The sequence below is a fragment of the Cryptomeria japonica genome, chromosome 1, assembly GCF_030272615.1.
Source record: "Cryptomeria japonica chromosome 1, Sugi_1.0, whole genome shotgun sequence".
NCBI classification, from domain to species: Eukaryota; Viridiplantae; Streptophyta; class Pinopsida; order Cupressales; family Cupressaceae; genus Cryptomeria; species Cryptomeria japonica.
In genome coordinates, this window is record NC_081405.1 from 485,636,136 (window position 1) to 485,652,235 (window position 16,100).

A 16,100-nucleotide genomic window follows, 5' to 3' on the forward strand; every position below is an offset into this window, starting at 1 on the left:
TGCAATATTTAATTATCTTGTCTGCAATGACCCTTTTTTCATTCATATACTTGGACAAATTACGCATGGACCTAGATTGCACATCAAAGAACTGTTTAGTGATTGTTTTTAGTAATGTTGTTTTACTTGTTTACTCAGTGATAAAACTCTTCAATAGTTAAGAGACAAGTGACTGACTCAGAGTGGACGATCAGGTTTCACAAACAAAAAGTTAACTTGGTTGATACTACTTAGGACATGTAATATGCTTAGTTGATTACCCTAAAGACTAGGACATTGATCAATTTCAAGCCATGAGGGTTCCAAAGAACTAGGATGTCACAAAAAGCGATTGAAAGATATGTATAAGCGATAGAAAAGATGCATGAAAGTGGGAATGCCAATGTTGTGTTGATTTATGGAGTGCTTGAGTACAAGAGGTGCTTGTTTGCCAGGTTTTCACCTACTTGGCAAAGATTTTTTTTATTTTTCTTTTTTGGCGACTAAGACTCGGTTTGGTTTCAAGAACGATCTATCATGTGTAAGACATTATCTAAGTGACTTAAGTTTGATAAGTAGTTGATTGAACTAGCTGAAAGATGATCGACAAAATTATGCAACACAAATCGCAGAGGTACATTGTTTTGATTTGTTTATGCTCGGGATGATGATAACCAGTTTTATGCTCGTTGTAGACTATTTTAGGCAAGTTTGACTATTGTGGATTGACAAAATCATAGATTCATATGAAAGGTTTTACAGGACCAGACGATAGTTTAATAGCTTCAAGACAATATTAGTAGTATTTCGTATGAGTTGCTACCTATGTTCGCATGACAGATGGGTATACCTTAGATGACAAACTAATGAATGTAATGTTTTCTCATACGAAATAGGAGCAAAGGTCAGACGACACTTCCCTAATTAGGATGATAGATTATCAGGTCTCGTACGACACAGAATGGAGGATCAAATGAAAAACTATCAAGATTGATGAGAACTCGTACAAAAATAGGTATGTAGCAGGATGATAAATTAGAAGACTCGTACAACAGTTTACTGGACAAAGGCAAAATTATGATAAACTAAGTTTTCAATGACTGACGATGACCTGTTTTGAGATGGACTGATTTTTTGATAGCTGATGTAAACTAGTTTGTGATACGGACAAAGTTTTGACCACTAAGGTAGACTAGTTTGTGACATGGACAAAGTTTTGACAACTAAGGTAGACTAGTTTGTGACATAGACAGAGTTTTGATCACTGAGTTGTTTATTGTTTTCTCTAGTTTTGGTATTCCAGTTTCAGTTTGAGGGATGAAATCACAGTAAACACGCAATATGTATAATGACTTCAATCACAACATACAAACCCTATGGAAATTGGTGAGAGAAGAAAACCTTTGCTTGCTGACTTAGGTACACACCTAATAGCTAATCAGAATATGGTCATTGAGTCTCACGTAATAGATTCTCAATGTCATATTAGCTAACTCCAAATGCTAATGGGGGCGTGATATGGCAAGTGTCTTGGGAGAGTTACTATCTCTCTTGCACAAATATTATCCCCCCTTTCGGAAGTGAACCGAGTATCTTCTAATTTTAATTGGAACTAGTAAGGGATATGTTCGATGCATCTGGGTATAAACTCAATTAAGAGATCTCCCAGCCTTGAAAACCAAGGTTTGATATGCTTGAAGGTACAAAGGAGAGCTATTCTCGAGCACTGTCGTTAACTTGATTTTCATCAAATCATGTTTGTTTTATAGTGGGTTGGAGTACTTGGCGTTTAGCTGTTCCCACTTGGGTCATTCCCCTCTCACCGGTTGTAATGGCTTTGTCCTTATAGGCTCCTCGGGAGGGCAGGCCCACTAAACATATACAAATCTCAAAGTTAGAAAAAGCCTCTAGGGTCTAGATTTCTTATTGTCTATGCAGACAAGAGCATACTCTCCTACCTCTCAAAATTTTCTTAAAACACAAAAGACAGATTTGTTCATTAACCAGATAGAAATTTAGGTGCCTAAAAATGAATTTAAATAATACATGATGTTTACTCAAATCTCCTTAGGCAACCTGCAAAGACAACGAATCAGTGGTCATATTGTCTTTATGCGACAAGCATATTCTTTGACAAGCGTTCTACAAAAAAAATTGATTAAGGTATGAAATTTTTTCAAACAAACAAACAACAAGCCAGGGTCAACATCAGTATGATAAAAATTTGAATAAAGAACCTGAAGAATGAAGTCTGGTTTTTAACCAAAAATATAGAGTACTGTACGACAATTCTCATCGAGTCGTACGATAATCCATATGAGATCATACAATACTTGAAGTTTTTTTGTTCGGGCATGTGGGAAATTTCGTACGATATTTTATAGCAACTGTACGGAAAAAAATCTGAGAAAAAATAAAAATCTGAAAAATAAGAAAAAAAAGTTAGTCTTTGAGGCGGAAAAGATGTAGTCTTTTGCCTCACAGTGGGTGCCAAAAATGTGTGTGTGAAAAGTGGAATAATAATTTGTAAGTTGTAAGACATAACACTTTAATTAAGTCATTACATTTATGGTTAGATAGATGTAAGCATGAATAATAAAACCATTACAAAGTGACCCATTGCCTTCTAAAAGATGTGAGTATAGACTTGCTCTCAGATTTGTATAAGCAATACTAGTGGCTAGACTACACCAAGACAAGGATTTAATCTATATGAGCATGAGATTAAGCTACATGGATGCAAGATTATGCTAGATGGATGAATAATAAGCTATATGAATTCAAGCAATCATAAGTAAAATAAATATGCAATAATCTCAAAAAGCAAGCACAATATCTTCAATGACTCTAGAGCAAAAAAGTATAATAATAATAAATCTCCAGGGTGTTTTGAATGAGAGCTGAAGGTTGAATTAGTAGAGAATCAAAGAGAGACCAACGGTCAAGATCAATTAGCAATGAGTGGTCGAGATTCCTCAAGAAAAAACTCAGTTTATGATTAATTGAAATAATTGAGAGATCAAATTAGGTTAACCTTGAGATAGATTCCAATTATAGCTTGATTGAAATGCATTCAAATTATAAGTTCAAGTTTGCATTGGAGACAAGAATTAATTAATTCCATGCACTTGAGATAAAAATAGATGATTTCATCCATATCTTTGATTTATTCAAGAAAAGAGTCTTTTCAATGCAACTGAACTCATTTTCTCATAAGCTTTGAGTTCTAATTTTGGAGAATAATTAATAATTCAATTTAATTGCTTTTCTGATCTCAATTTATCTCAATTTAGAAGAAGGAATAATTTCTCAAGTTTGATTTCTCTCAATTCAATTATTTTATTCTATTTTCAATTTAACTCTTTCTTTGTGATTAATTCTTGTTTTGTAATAAATTAATTCATTTTTGCATGATTAAATGGAAAAATTATTAATTAATTAAATATGCTAGGATATTTAATAAATTAAAATAGGATAATTGATAAAAATGATATTTCTAGAGTGATTCAATTAATTAAATAAATATTTAATTAATATTGAGGGATTGACTTGCCATGTGACATTTGATGATTGAAGGATTAATTAATTAAGTGCTCAAGATTGATTTAATTGCCTTTGGTTAGGACCTTGGTGATGTTGTCAATATTAGGGGCCCATGGTTTAGATGACCATTTTTAGGGTATTCCAATCAAAAGGTCTAAACTCTGAACCAAAATGGAGTTTGTCATATCCTTCATCTATGAGGCTACATTCAAATTTTTGATCTCTTCTTAGATTATCAAAAACAATATGATAAGATAAATCCATGCTAGGAATGATCAAGAATCCAACTTCAATTGTCTGCCCTTCTCGGGTATCATTTGGTCAAATTCTTCCTTGAGCTCTGCATAAAACTTCTTGCCACATTCATCTCGCTGGTCATTCGGAATTTCTTTTAATCCCCTGGTAATTTCTTTTCCTTTCCACTTGTACATAAATAATCTAAATTCCTAAGATTTAATGAATTTATCATCAGATATAAAAGACTTTGAATCTTTTCTTTTCAAATCTTTTGTCAAATAATTATTTATTTGAATTGAATCATCATTATTCTCACCAGATGGATGTAAGATTGTAACCTTACTTCTTGGGTTACTTCCATTTCCTCTTGATATTTGCTTGTACTTTCACCTTCCTGAGATGAATCAACACATGAAGATGGTGTTGGAGATATTTTGACCAAAGGAGAAACCTCAACTGGTCCTCATACTGCAAAAGTTGATGGAATTGGAGGTGGAGGTGGAGGAATATATAAGATGGCAAGGAGAACAGGGGCATTCTGAATAATATTTTCATCCTTACTACCTTGTCATACTCATCCAGGAAAATTCATTCATAAGAAGGTTCTTCCAACCTTTTCTTGCTTTCAATCTTTTGTACTTTGAAGTACATTGATCTTCTTGCCCACACGTTTTCATAAGAATCATAATTCCTCATTAATTCTTGTTTTAGTTCAAACTCATGCTAAAATTTCCCCAATGTCATTGCCCTCTTAGCAGAAGTATAATACCCTTCTAGGTCAAATTCCCTAGCTATTAATCCTAGTGGGAAATGAAAAGATATAAGCAACTTAATAGATTCCTCAAAACCTTTATTTGAATTGATTTCAAAATCACTGATTACTAGACACATGGGTAGAAAGGATCCCTTTTGGCTGGCCCTAAAAAGGAGTTGAGCCTTCATACATTTTCCACATAGTCTCTAAAGTAGCCAATCAATTGGAAACTATGAATGGTATATGTGGCAATCCCTTGAATCTATATACCCTAATGTATGTGTATTGCTCTTCCAGGTACCAGTCAGCCCAATTATGGTCAATATTCACTTTGATTTCATGTTCCTTCCCCTTTGGTCTCAAGAAATTCATCACTTGCTTTGTTAACTAGGGAACCTCTATACCACATGCAACATATACCTTTTTGACAAAATACTATTCAAACACAAGAGCCTAAGAATGTTGATATCCACAATCCCAAATAGCAGTCCACCACTGGAGTGGCATCTTGACACCTTTTTGAATAGTCTTTATATTAAGAGAAGGAATTCATACACCATACTTTTGTTCCTGAAATAATATCATGTGCATTAGAAATGAATACCATTTCCAAGTAATTTTCAAACCATCCTATTGAATTTTCACCAGTGACTCATGTAGTGCATCTGCAACAAATTGGGGGTAATCATAAAACCTTTAATCAGTCTCACTTTGCACATCACAAAAAAGCAACGTTAAATCCTTGGGCATCATGGGATCCCCATTGTATCCTAATACCTGACAAATTTCATAGTAGGTTAGATCAAAATATCTATAGAATAGATCCACCTTGTATGGGGGCATCTCATTTCTAGCAAACTACTGCAGGTTATCTTTGTACCCGTGTCTATGAATAGATAACCATTTTATTTTGAAGAGTCCTTCAATAGAATCATACTCAGCCTTTAGGTTTTCCAAGTTAATCTATGTATCACAATCTCTACAATCCTCTAGGCCAAATAATTCAGGTATTGTATCTCTATTGATGCCTAACAACCTTCCATTTATGGCCCTGATATATCAATCGTCTGTGTTGTAACATTTTTCCAAAGCCTTGAGTAAGTATACAATGAGAAAAACATTAGGAATGAATAATCTAGCAAGTCCTAATCTCTATGGATTGAACTTAGGAATTACACTCTGGCTTCATATAAAAATATTTAAAAATATGGTGCCCTCTAACTTTAAAATAACTTTCCCTACAATCAGATTGCTTATCAACAAACCATGAAACACTATCCCTATCTTGGGTCTATAAGACGACCCAGGAAACTGAGCAATTAGATCATCATGAAAGCTTTTATCTTTCTTATGTCTCTTGGCTTTGGGTTCTACAAGATCTGAGGTTTTTGAAGGGGTAGACATTTTACAAATTAACTCAAAATTACCCCGCACCCTGATAATAATTCAAATAGGGCTACACTTAATTCTTTTATCAAGCTCTTCAAAGAAAAATAAACAAATGGGCAAGAGAACTTACTAAATTTTGCCTACATTTTCTGATCTATATGGTTGTTGGACACCTTCACAACCTAGTTTCTCAGCTCCGCACCAAACCCTTTTAATAATTTGTGATCAAAATTGTTCAAAACTCAAACTAACCAACCCTTTTTTCATAAATGAAATTTGTGTGAAAAATGATGGTGCAAACGAGTTTTACATAGGTTTAAATATGTACCGTTAATCTCATGTAATCCATGGTAGGTGGTGAAATTCAAATAACCATATTTGAGGGAGCTATCAGTCACATCACCTATCCTGTTACTTTATTTCATTCCCTCGGCACTCATCAAGGTCACAAAAGATACTTTGGCGAGGCCCAAGATAACACACTGGTATTCCACATGGCCGCCATGCTCTACTTATTTCTCCTTCTCTCGAGACTCATTGAAGTGGGGAAAAGATATTCATCGAGTGCCAAGTATTCTTTTGTTATAGTTGCAATATCTTTCTTGAATACTCGTTGAAATTAAATCACAATACTCACCAAGTTCTAGCAACCTTCACTTGGCTAATTCAACTTGGGACTCAGCCAAGTTAAGAAAACATTTCCACCGAGTACCGAGTTAATAATTTAGGCATCTACTATCTGCCACATCAGATGACAGCTCGACACCAACACAATATTTATGTTGATCGAGGCCCATCTTAGGATAATCAGGGCACGTGACCAATTACAAAACCTTTAAGTTACATGTGGGGGGAAACAAAACCTAATCAACTTAGGACACGGGAAGACTATAACAAAATAAACATGGGCCAAAATAATTTCCCATTAAAACCATGACTGATAAGGCTATTTTTAAAAAGAAGTAGCCAAGAAAAAAATTGAAAAATAGGGGGAAAACCTAAATCTAACCCAAACAAAAGAATCTGCCCAAAATAATCCTAAGATGAAACAATTTGGGCTAGGTTAATGAGAGTGCTTTGATGGATGAATTGAAATTAGAAATATTAGGTTATGATGGAGGGTAATATTGTTATAAGTGGAGGTTCAGAATAAGGAGTAGGAACATTATGGTATGTTGATATGGGAGATGGTCGTGAAAAAAATTGAAGACTCATGGAAAGAGGTATGTAATATCTCCCATGAATAATAGGTATAGTAATAACATTTTGTGTGGAACTAGTCATGATAGAAGAATCTAAAGTATTTTAGTTGAAAAAACTAGCCAAAATAAGTTACATTAATTATTTGATCAATTTACATGACCAAAAATATTTTTTGTTTAGATAATGTTATCTTTCAATCCTCTAAGATTATAGAAAAACATGCTTCATATTTCTTTTGCAAAAAACATTCAAAGAATACATGTTTAATTGTTTCTAGTTGTTTACATATGTTTCACACATCAATACTAGTGTGATTAATCTTAAAAGACAATCTTTATAACATCAATAACCATTTAAAACAAGTTTTCTTTGATTTAGAAACATTAATAAACCAACATTTATTAAAGATATCTTGTAATTGCTTATTTATAAACTAAAGATTTCATATTTGGTTAAGATAATCAATCAGAGAATCATTATTGCAAAAAGTTTTATAAACCAACTTAGATAAATTTTTAATATTAGTACAACCAACCCACAAATACTTTTTGAAAAAGGAATTATCCTAGATGTAGTTTTTGGGTAAGTATAGAGTATTACAAGCATTTATTAAAATGGAGTAAGTGTGCAAATTAGAGGCAGGAAGGTTAAACTCAACACTTAAGTAATCCCAAGACTTGTGATTCGCCTCTCTAAGAATTTAACCAAAGAAGTTATTACCTTTTGAGGCCCAACTCTTGGTATAACAATCTTGGAGTAGGCCAAGGGGTTTGTTTTATGAATAATATTCCATCCTATGGTTCTCCTAAAATTAATCAAGTTGTTACTAGTTAGTCCTTGTTAATGATATTGGCCTTAACAAGTTCTCAAGACTTCCAAATATTTTTAAAAATTGTGGATTCTGTAGGAATCACAAGGAAATTTCCCACTAACAAATCACAAAAAGGAAGCAACCTCCAAGACTTAGCTTGTTTGGGGACAACCAACTTAATGTTATTCCTTATTGGAATTTTCCAAGTCTCTTTTTCATCCATAGCCTTAAGAATCTATTTGACAGCAAGGGATACTCTTCAGATATTAAAATATTTCAATCCAAGCCATCCCACCTTTTATCTAGACAACACTATTCCCACTTCATTGAGTATTGTTTACCCTTACCTTTACCATCCAACCAAAAAAAATTGATATTTTTTTGGATTCTATTTACTAGTAATTATTAAATAACCATATGGAGGAATAATACAAATTGTAAGAAGAATTTTTTTTTGACACACTCAAATCCTTCCAACCAAAAAAAGATTGTTTATTCCATTTATCTAACTTGTAGCCAATTTTATCTTTTATCTAAATCCACGTCCTTTAAGCAAGGAGTAAGAGAAAAAGAGATACCAAGGTATCTCACATGTTTATTGGGGCCTCCATATTGAAACCCATACTTTGTAAACTAATGTGATAGTGAATCTTTCCACCCAAGCATAACAAATTTAGCATTAGATAGTTTAGCACTAGAGGCCTTACAAAATAGATTAAGATTCTCCATGAGAGAATTTATATTATCTACACTTAAGTCAAAAAGGAGACTTGTATCATAAACAAATTGAATTTTAATAAGATCCTCTTTATTTGCGAGAAATATGCCTTTAACCCTAGGGGATAGTGAAGATTCCCTAAGGGGATAGTATAAAGAATTTGATAAAATAACAATTGTGTCATTGCATCTTTCATTAGAGTTTTTAAAAAATGACCAAACTTGGATAGGAACTCAAAATATTCCAAAGACATAATCAAATATGACCATTGCACTTTGTCATAGGCTTTTTCAAAGTATAATAGAAATATGTTTGCATTTTAAGTAGATAATATAGCCTAGTTCATGGATTCCTAGCTTGTGAGGATATTTTCTAAAATATAACTTCCTTTCATGATGAGAGCTTGGGTATTGTTGATGAACTGAGGAATAATTTCAACAAGTCTTAATCCAATAATTTTTGCAAAGACCTTGTAGCAAACATTAAGCAATGTAATGGGGCACCAATTCTTAAAGACAGACTTGTCTCTTTTCTCAAGAAGAATATTTATCACTCCTTTGTTAATCTAAGGGCCCAAAGAGCCCTTATAAATAGACTCCTTATAAAGGTGCATTAGGGCATCATAAATCCACTAATTTTTTTCTCATAAACTCAATTGGTAAGCCTCAAAACCTAGGGATTCATCATTTTTCAACATATTGATGTTCATCTTTATCTCATCCATAGTAATGTCCTTTCCAAGATTGTTAATGTCTTCTTTTGATAGCTTTTTAAGAATGAGTTGCTTGCATATATTCTGAACATCATGACAACCAAGGCTATCACCCTATGAAGTAAATAAACTCTTATAAAAACCAAAGAAGACGCTCTTAATTCCCTCTTGATCTTGAACTATCTTATCTTCAATCCACACTTTATCAATTTTCTCCTTCATTTATTTGTTGTTAAGAAACCTAAAGAAGAATTTTGATCCTTTGTTACCATTTTAAAGCTATTTCATTTTTTCTCTTACTCTAAGGTGTTGGATTTTCCTGCCATGCAATCTACTCAATGTTGGAATCAAGGAACACTAAGAGGGGGGGTGAATCAGTTTTCTGCAATCTTCAAATTTATTAAACTATTCTTTCAACCACTTAATGCATATGAACAAAAGAAAGATGCAAGAACATAAAGAAAATAGCCACAATACCATAATACCAATATTTTTGTATGTGGAAACATGGTTAAGGGAAAAACCGCGATGGGGATGAACCCACAATATAGGTATACTCTACAGAAGTATAGAAATATTACAATTAGAGAATGCACATACATTCATGCACAGTGTCTAGAGCTCATTTCTCAAGGAGAGAGGCTCACTCCCTACAACACAAATACAATTATTATAGATCATTTTAACTGATAAACAATATATACAAATGCCAAAGTACAGTTCCAATTAAGCACAATACATGAATTTCATACACCTTAACTCTTACTATTCTAGTACACTATTCTACAATATTTCATAGTATCAATCTCTATCCTACGCACATGAAACAGGGGCATACTTGATCACTAATGCCTTTTATACATCCAAAAATATCAAAACCATCACTCTAATATATCTGTAATAAGAAATCATACCCATCGCTAGTTGGCTCAAGAACACTTAACATATTTACCAAATGTGTGCACCCTGTCAACAAAATATGATCTCAAATACTAATGTGGACAAACTGAATTGTCCACACACTTCCCAAATGACGTTTAAACATCCTTGATCACAAATAAAATCACCAAAATTACTCTATAAATTGCACACAATGATCAACTACACAAGTCAGTCATTCTACACTCATAAACCAAAAACACGATACCTGTATCTTCTAACTTGCACATGAATTATCGTTGGAGACCAAAACTATGGAATATGATATTCTAGATATCCAACTATATTCCCTTAGCTCCACAACACAAAATATACAACAATAATGACATACCAACCAAAATACTAAACTATATAAGATGCTTTGTTCTAACCTGGCAAACTTAACTAAATCTTCATTCTAACTTCTGGTATGAGAAAATCATGCACTACTGATGGGATCACAGACTTGGGTTGCCATCAATAACAACATAGGATGACCTATGCAGTGACTTTTGCCAACAATATCCCTTTTTGGCATTGATGGCAACACTTATCAAAAAATGACTAAATGTCGAAATTAGTACCAACATATGTACACACTGTAAAACTCAAAATTCCAAAATTCTAGAACTCAAAACATAAAATTTTTCACTTCCCTAAACTCCCCCTTTGACATCAATAGAAAAGGTAGGGACCCGCAAGCCAAAATTCATACCAAAACTCTATATACATTAGCATATATACATCTCTATCTTACATAAGCTTAAAGATATCTACAATAGTGTTATTCAACGAGCTCAAATGGTTGTCTCAACCCTTCTTGAGACACTCTAAGACTGAAATAAGACTACTGAAAAGGAATGCTTTCATCTCTGCCAACTAAAGATCTGAAGGTTCATTTGTGGCTACGACATCCTAAGCTTCCTTCAAAGCACTAAGAATTGTGTCCAACTTAGGAGTAATTAGGTTCTTAAGCTCACCAACTCTTCCAACAACCTTATCCCTATCATAGCTCAAGTTCTTATTTTTTTCTAGAAAAGATATGACTTGAGCTTCTTGACTAGCCACATAGACAGTAAATTGATCAAATGGCTGAGAGATATCAGCTAATTGTTCCTCATTCTCCTCTATTTTCTTTTCAATGTCCTCAACAAATTTTGAAAACAATAAACAAGATTTGTATACATTTCCTCCTTCAGATAATACATCTTTAATGCTTTTCACATGTGTCTAAGAAACCTCTATCATGAACAATCATTGTTTTTAATTCACCAAATCTCTTATTATTGAATTCATTCTAGATCCAAACCTCTGCTAACTTCTCTAATGACTCAAAATGAGTACTTATTGAGTTAGTAAATCTCTTCAACTGACCGAAGGTAGAATATGATGTGTCCTTCTAGAATGTAGGTATAATTTTCTTTAGAACATTGGATACAAAATTTAGCAATTCACTATCCTCAATATGAGATTTAAGGATCTCCTCTCTTTCCTTAGCCTACATAAGTGATGCTAGCTTAAATTTTTTAATAGGAGATAGAGTATCCAAGTTGATTGGCCCTTGAGACAATGTTGGATCATCAAAAATTTGTGTATCCTTCTCAAGAAAATCCTTAACATTCTCAGCAGTGTCTCTTGCTTCAAAGACAACACCAATTTCTACCTCGACCTCCTTCAAACCTTCATTATCAACTAAAACTTGAGTTTTCATAGATGGCATGGTGTCCATTTGTTGTTCTGAAGGATTCTAAGTATCCCCAACTGACTCTCCTTTTCTTGTCTCTTCTCCATCTTGATCCAACTCTTCTTTCTACTCTTTATCCACACCTTCCTCTTCCGAAACAGAAGAAAATTTTTCCTCAACATGATCAACTTTTGATTGAACTTTTTTCACTTTTGAAATAGATGAGACAACATCATATTGATTCTTTTCTAGAATTGGCTTTAACATCTTTAATCACTTCATCTATTTTCCCAATCATAAGCTTGTTGATTCTGGTTTTTCTCCTAAATGCCTTTCCATCTTCTTTGAGAGTTATCTTTTCTTCTTCTATTGCTATTATCGAACATATATTTACTATCACATATTCTTTTAATCTTTCATGCTCTTTTTTTTATACTATTTCTTCTCATTTCCAAAATATCATACAAACTTCTAGGAATCTCAGATATTATCTCTACAAGAGCTCTATTGAAAATTTTCAAATATTTTATGTAGCTTCTTCTAGAGTCCTTTTACCAGTATAATCAAATTTTTTTTAATATTCAAAAAGTGGTTTCAAGTTACCTTGCATGGTTATCACCTCTTCAACATCTTGGACTGTTATGCCAAGAATGTTTGCATCCAACTTCACTTTCTTGTAAGCTTTCTCTATATCGGAGGGCTTGCCCTTAGAGATTTTTGTTTCTTTGGTTCTCTTGGTCTTCATTTTCTTTACTTCTTCATCAGACTTCGTATCATCATCATCTTTCATAGTGACATATACTTTTTTGCTCTTGCCTTGCTTCCTCTTTTCACCTTTTTCCAGATGGCTTGGCTTGTGATTTGAGTAGTTGGACAGAACCAAAGGAGGGTGAAGTGCTTCTATTCTATCTTGGCTTGAGATTGGAGACTTCCATTCTAGTGGATTCAACTTTTACTGAATTCTCATCTTGCTGAGTTCTTTTTCTGGCCTCCTGGACCGCTTCTTTTAAAATTCCAATACTCACTGCATACTCCTCTATGTGTTTCTCACCTTCTTCACAATTTTTGACTTCTTAAACTAAGAATGCAACTGTAGGTACTTCTCTGCAAATGTGTTGAATCTCTCTTCTAGTAGATCTACAGGCTTGCTCAAGAGATGTTGATCATATAGCTCAATAATTTGTTCATCAACTTCATACCCCATGGGCATGATCCAAACTATTCTGGTCTCCATTACTTCCATTGGGCATTGATCAGTGTCAACCATGAAGAAAATTGAATCCTTATACTTTTCAACAATTGACTTAGGGATTCTCTCCCTAACCTTCATTATTGGTGCAAAGGCACCTAAGCATACTAGGAGGTCAAAAATCATAATATGAGCAATTTTATTATATTTGAGTCATTCATAATGTATTAAAGCTATTTGAGTCCATTGAATCATAATATGTAAGGATAAATGAGCCATTTTTCCCAAAGATATCATATTTGGTCCATCTTGAAGTGTTAAAAGTGTCCATGTAAGGGTTAGAGTCATATAGGTCAAAAATGCAAAAAATTGTAAAATTGCAAAGTTGCAACATTGCCAAAAAGTGCAATAAAAGTGTAAGATTGAAATCCATTGGTCACGAGGTGGTTAGAGTAGTTAGTGTTAGGTCTCGGAGGCAACTGAGAGGGGGGGTGAATCAGTTGTCCAACAAATTCAAACCAAAATCAACTTAACCAAAACTTAATGCCTAATACCGGTAAACCAAACTTTATGTCGATAGATAGTTTATCAGTTAATTGTAGTACTAGTAAAGATTAATGCATGAAACAAAAAGACAATAACATCCACAACACATAACACAAATATTTGTACATGGAAACCCTATAAGGGGAAAAACCATAGTGGGAAGCCTTACCCACAATCAGATGATACTACTGTAGATAGTATGTGTATGCAATATGGAGTCTGCACATGCAGAAAGGCCAACTGCCTAGAGCTCACTGCTCAATCACAAAATGGGAGTCATACTAACTACAATTGGATGGTTAAATCCAATGATAATGTACTGCTCAAAATAACATCTTCATATGTTGGATTCAGTACTGGTTTAGCTCTGATATGCCTTCTTCAAACCTTCCTTCAATCTTGAATGATGTCTGCATGTATAGCTCTTCTTATATACCTTATTACAATCCTTTTTCAATCCTCTCCTATGCTATGTCAATCTCACAAATTAGATCTTACATTTATACCATAACCTAAGACCAACTGAGTAGGTCGGCTCACTAAGAGATATTACAATAAAATAAATTACAAATGAATTAATATCCAATGCATGATGTTAGCTCAATGCATTTACAATAATAACAAATCATCTTCATGATGTGTCGTGCTGATCCGGAATAGATATGCTTGTCGGTGCATAACCTGGACCTATTTGTCAGTAACAACAAATATGCAAACCTGATCAAACCAATGAATAAATCACCAAAACAAAGTGTCCAAACAATGTCTTCGACATAACCAAGTAGTCTCCAAGTCATTCCAAGTGCCTATGAATGATACAACCTTCTGATTAACCAAATACTAGTGATTGTGCATAAGTCACTGACTTGCCGGTGAACATAACCAAATCTCCAAGTGTTGATAAGTGTTGACAAGTTTTGACATCAATGATAAAGCCATATCAACATATCAAAAATACCAACAATTAGGAAGGAGTTTTAAATGGTTTATAGAACCATTTTTGGTCAAAATCAAGGGGGTAGATTAGTTTAGAGGGGATTTGACAAAGATTATCCATCAAACCCTCAAACTGTCATGAGGTTTTAAGGAATCTATGGCTGTCATAGATCCATGGAAGATCACATTTGTTGTAATTTTTATATGTATATGTTATTGAATGATATATTAATGAAATATATTTTAGATCAATCATATATTATGCATTTTTGTGGAGTATTTGGCAAGATATGTTTGTTTTTACAATAATTGTCAAAACCCTGCCAAGGGTTACCCATTTTTGGGAAAATGCTCATAACGTTTGATTTAACCATTGGATCTGGCTGAAATTTTGAGAGAAGTTTTTTGACTCAGTAACGTATATTTTGACTGGAGAGATTTTCTTTATGATTAATATTTAAAAATTTATTGATATCTGTTTGCTATAGTTCATGGTAAAAAGCAAACTGGAGAAGGCAGTAGCAGTCCAATTGCAAAATTTGGTGTGGTCACATGAGGAATAATAATAAAGATAGGATATTTGTTTTGGAAAGGTCTCTAAATCCTCTTTCTGGTGCTTTTTTCTTACTTAATTTGGTTAAGAATTGAATATTTTGTGATTATTTTTGTGAAAACAGTTTTTAAAGGATGAAACCCTGAACTAGGGTATTCCATGGCAATAAAGAATTTGTTCTCTCATGTTGTTGTGAATGTTATGATCTGAAATATTGAATGAAGGTCTGTAGGGATGAAATATAACCTTTGAAATTGGTTTGGAGTTGAGAAGAGTGGCTGGTCTTTTTATATGTCTCTTGATTCAAGTTTAAAGTCTACCCCTGAATGAAGGTTTAATGGTTTGCGATAGATTCTCTTCATCAATTGCACTTAGAAAGTTCTATAAATATCCCTATAGAGTATCTTTTCAGACCTTACTATCACCAACATTGTATAATAATTCTTTGATCTGAACAACTACCAATTTTTCATATGCCCATTGAACCTGACCTACTCTTGGAACCTCATTCATGAAATAAAAGAATAAACATGTAATATCAATGTACCATACTTGAAAGTATTCTTTTTAATCTTGCTTTATCTTTGTTAGATTCTTCATCACATCACCCCAAACAAATTCACATAAATTATATTTCTTGTTCTCCTTGACCATCTCATATGCTGCATAAAATGTAGTTTCGGACACTTAATTATCTCGGCTTAAGTGGTATATTTTGTAACCTATCACCATTGAAGCAAATATCACATCATGCTCAAGTATATCATTGATTGTCATGGCTCTTTTGTCAAATCTTGAACTAGTTGTATCTATCACTATTTGTTTCTTCACAGAATTTAGTGTGGGTAGATCACTGAATGAGCATAGACCAGTTACGACCCTAACAACATTCTTGGTGACCTTAAATGGCTTGTTCAACCACGTAAAT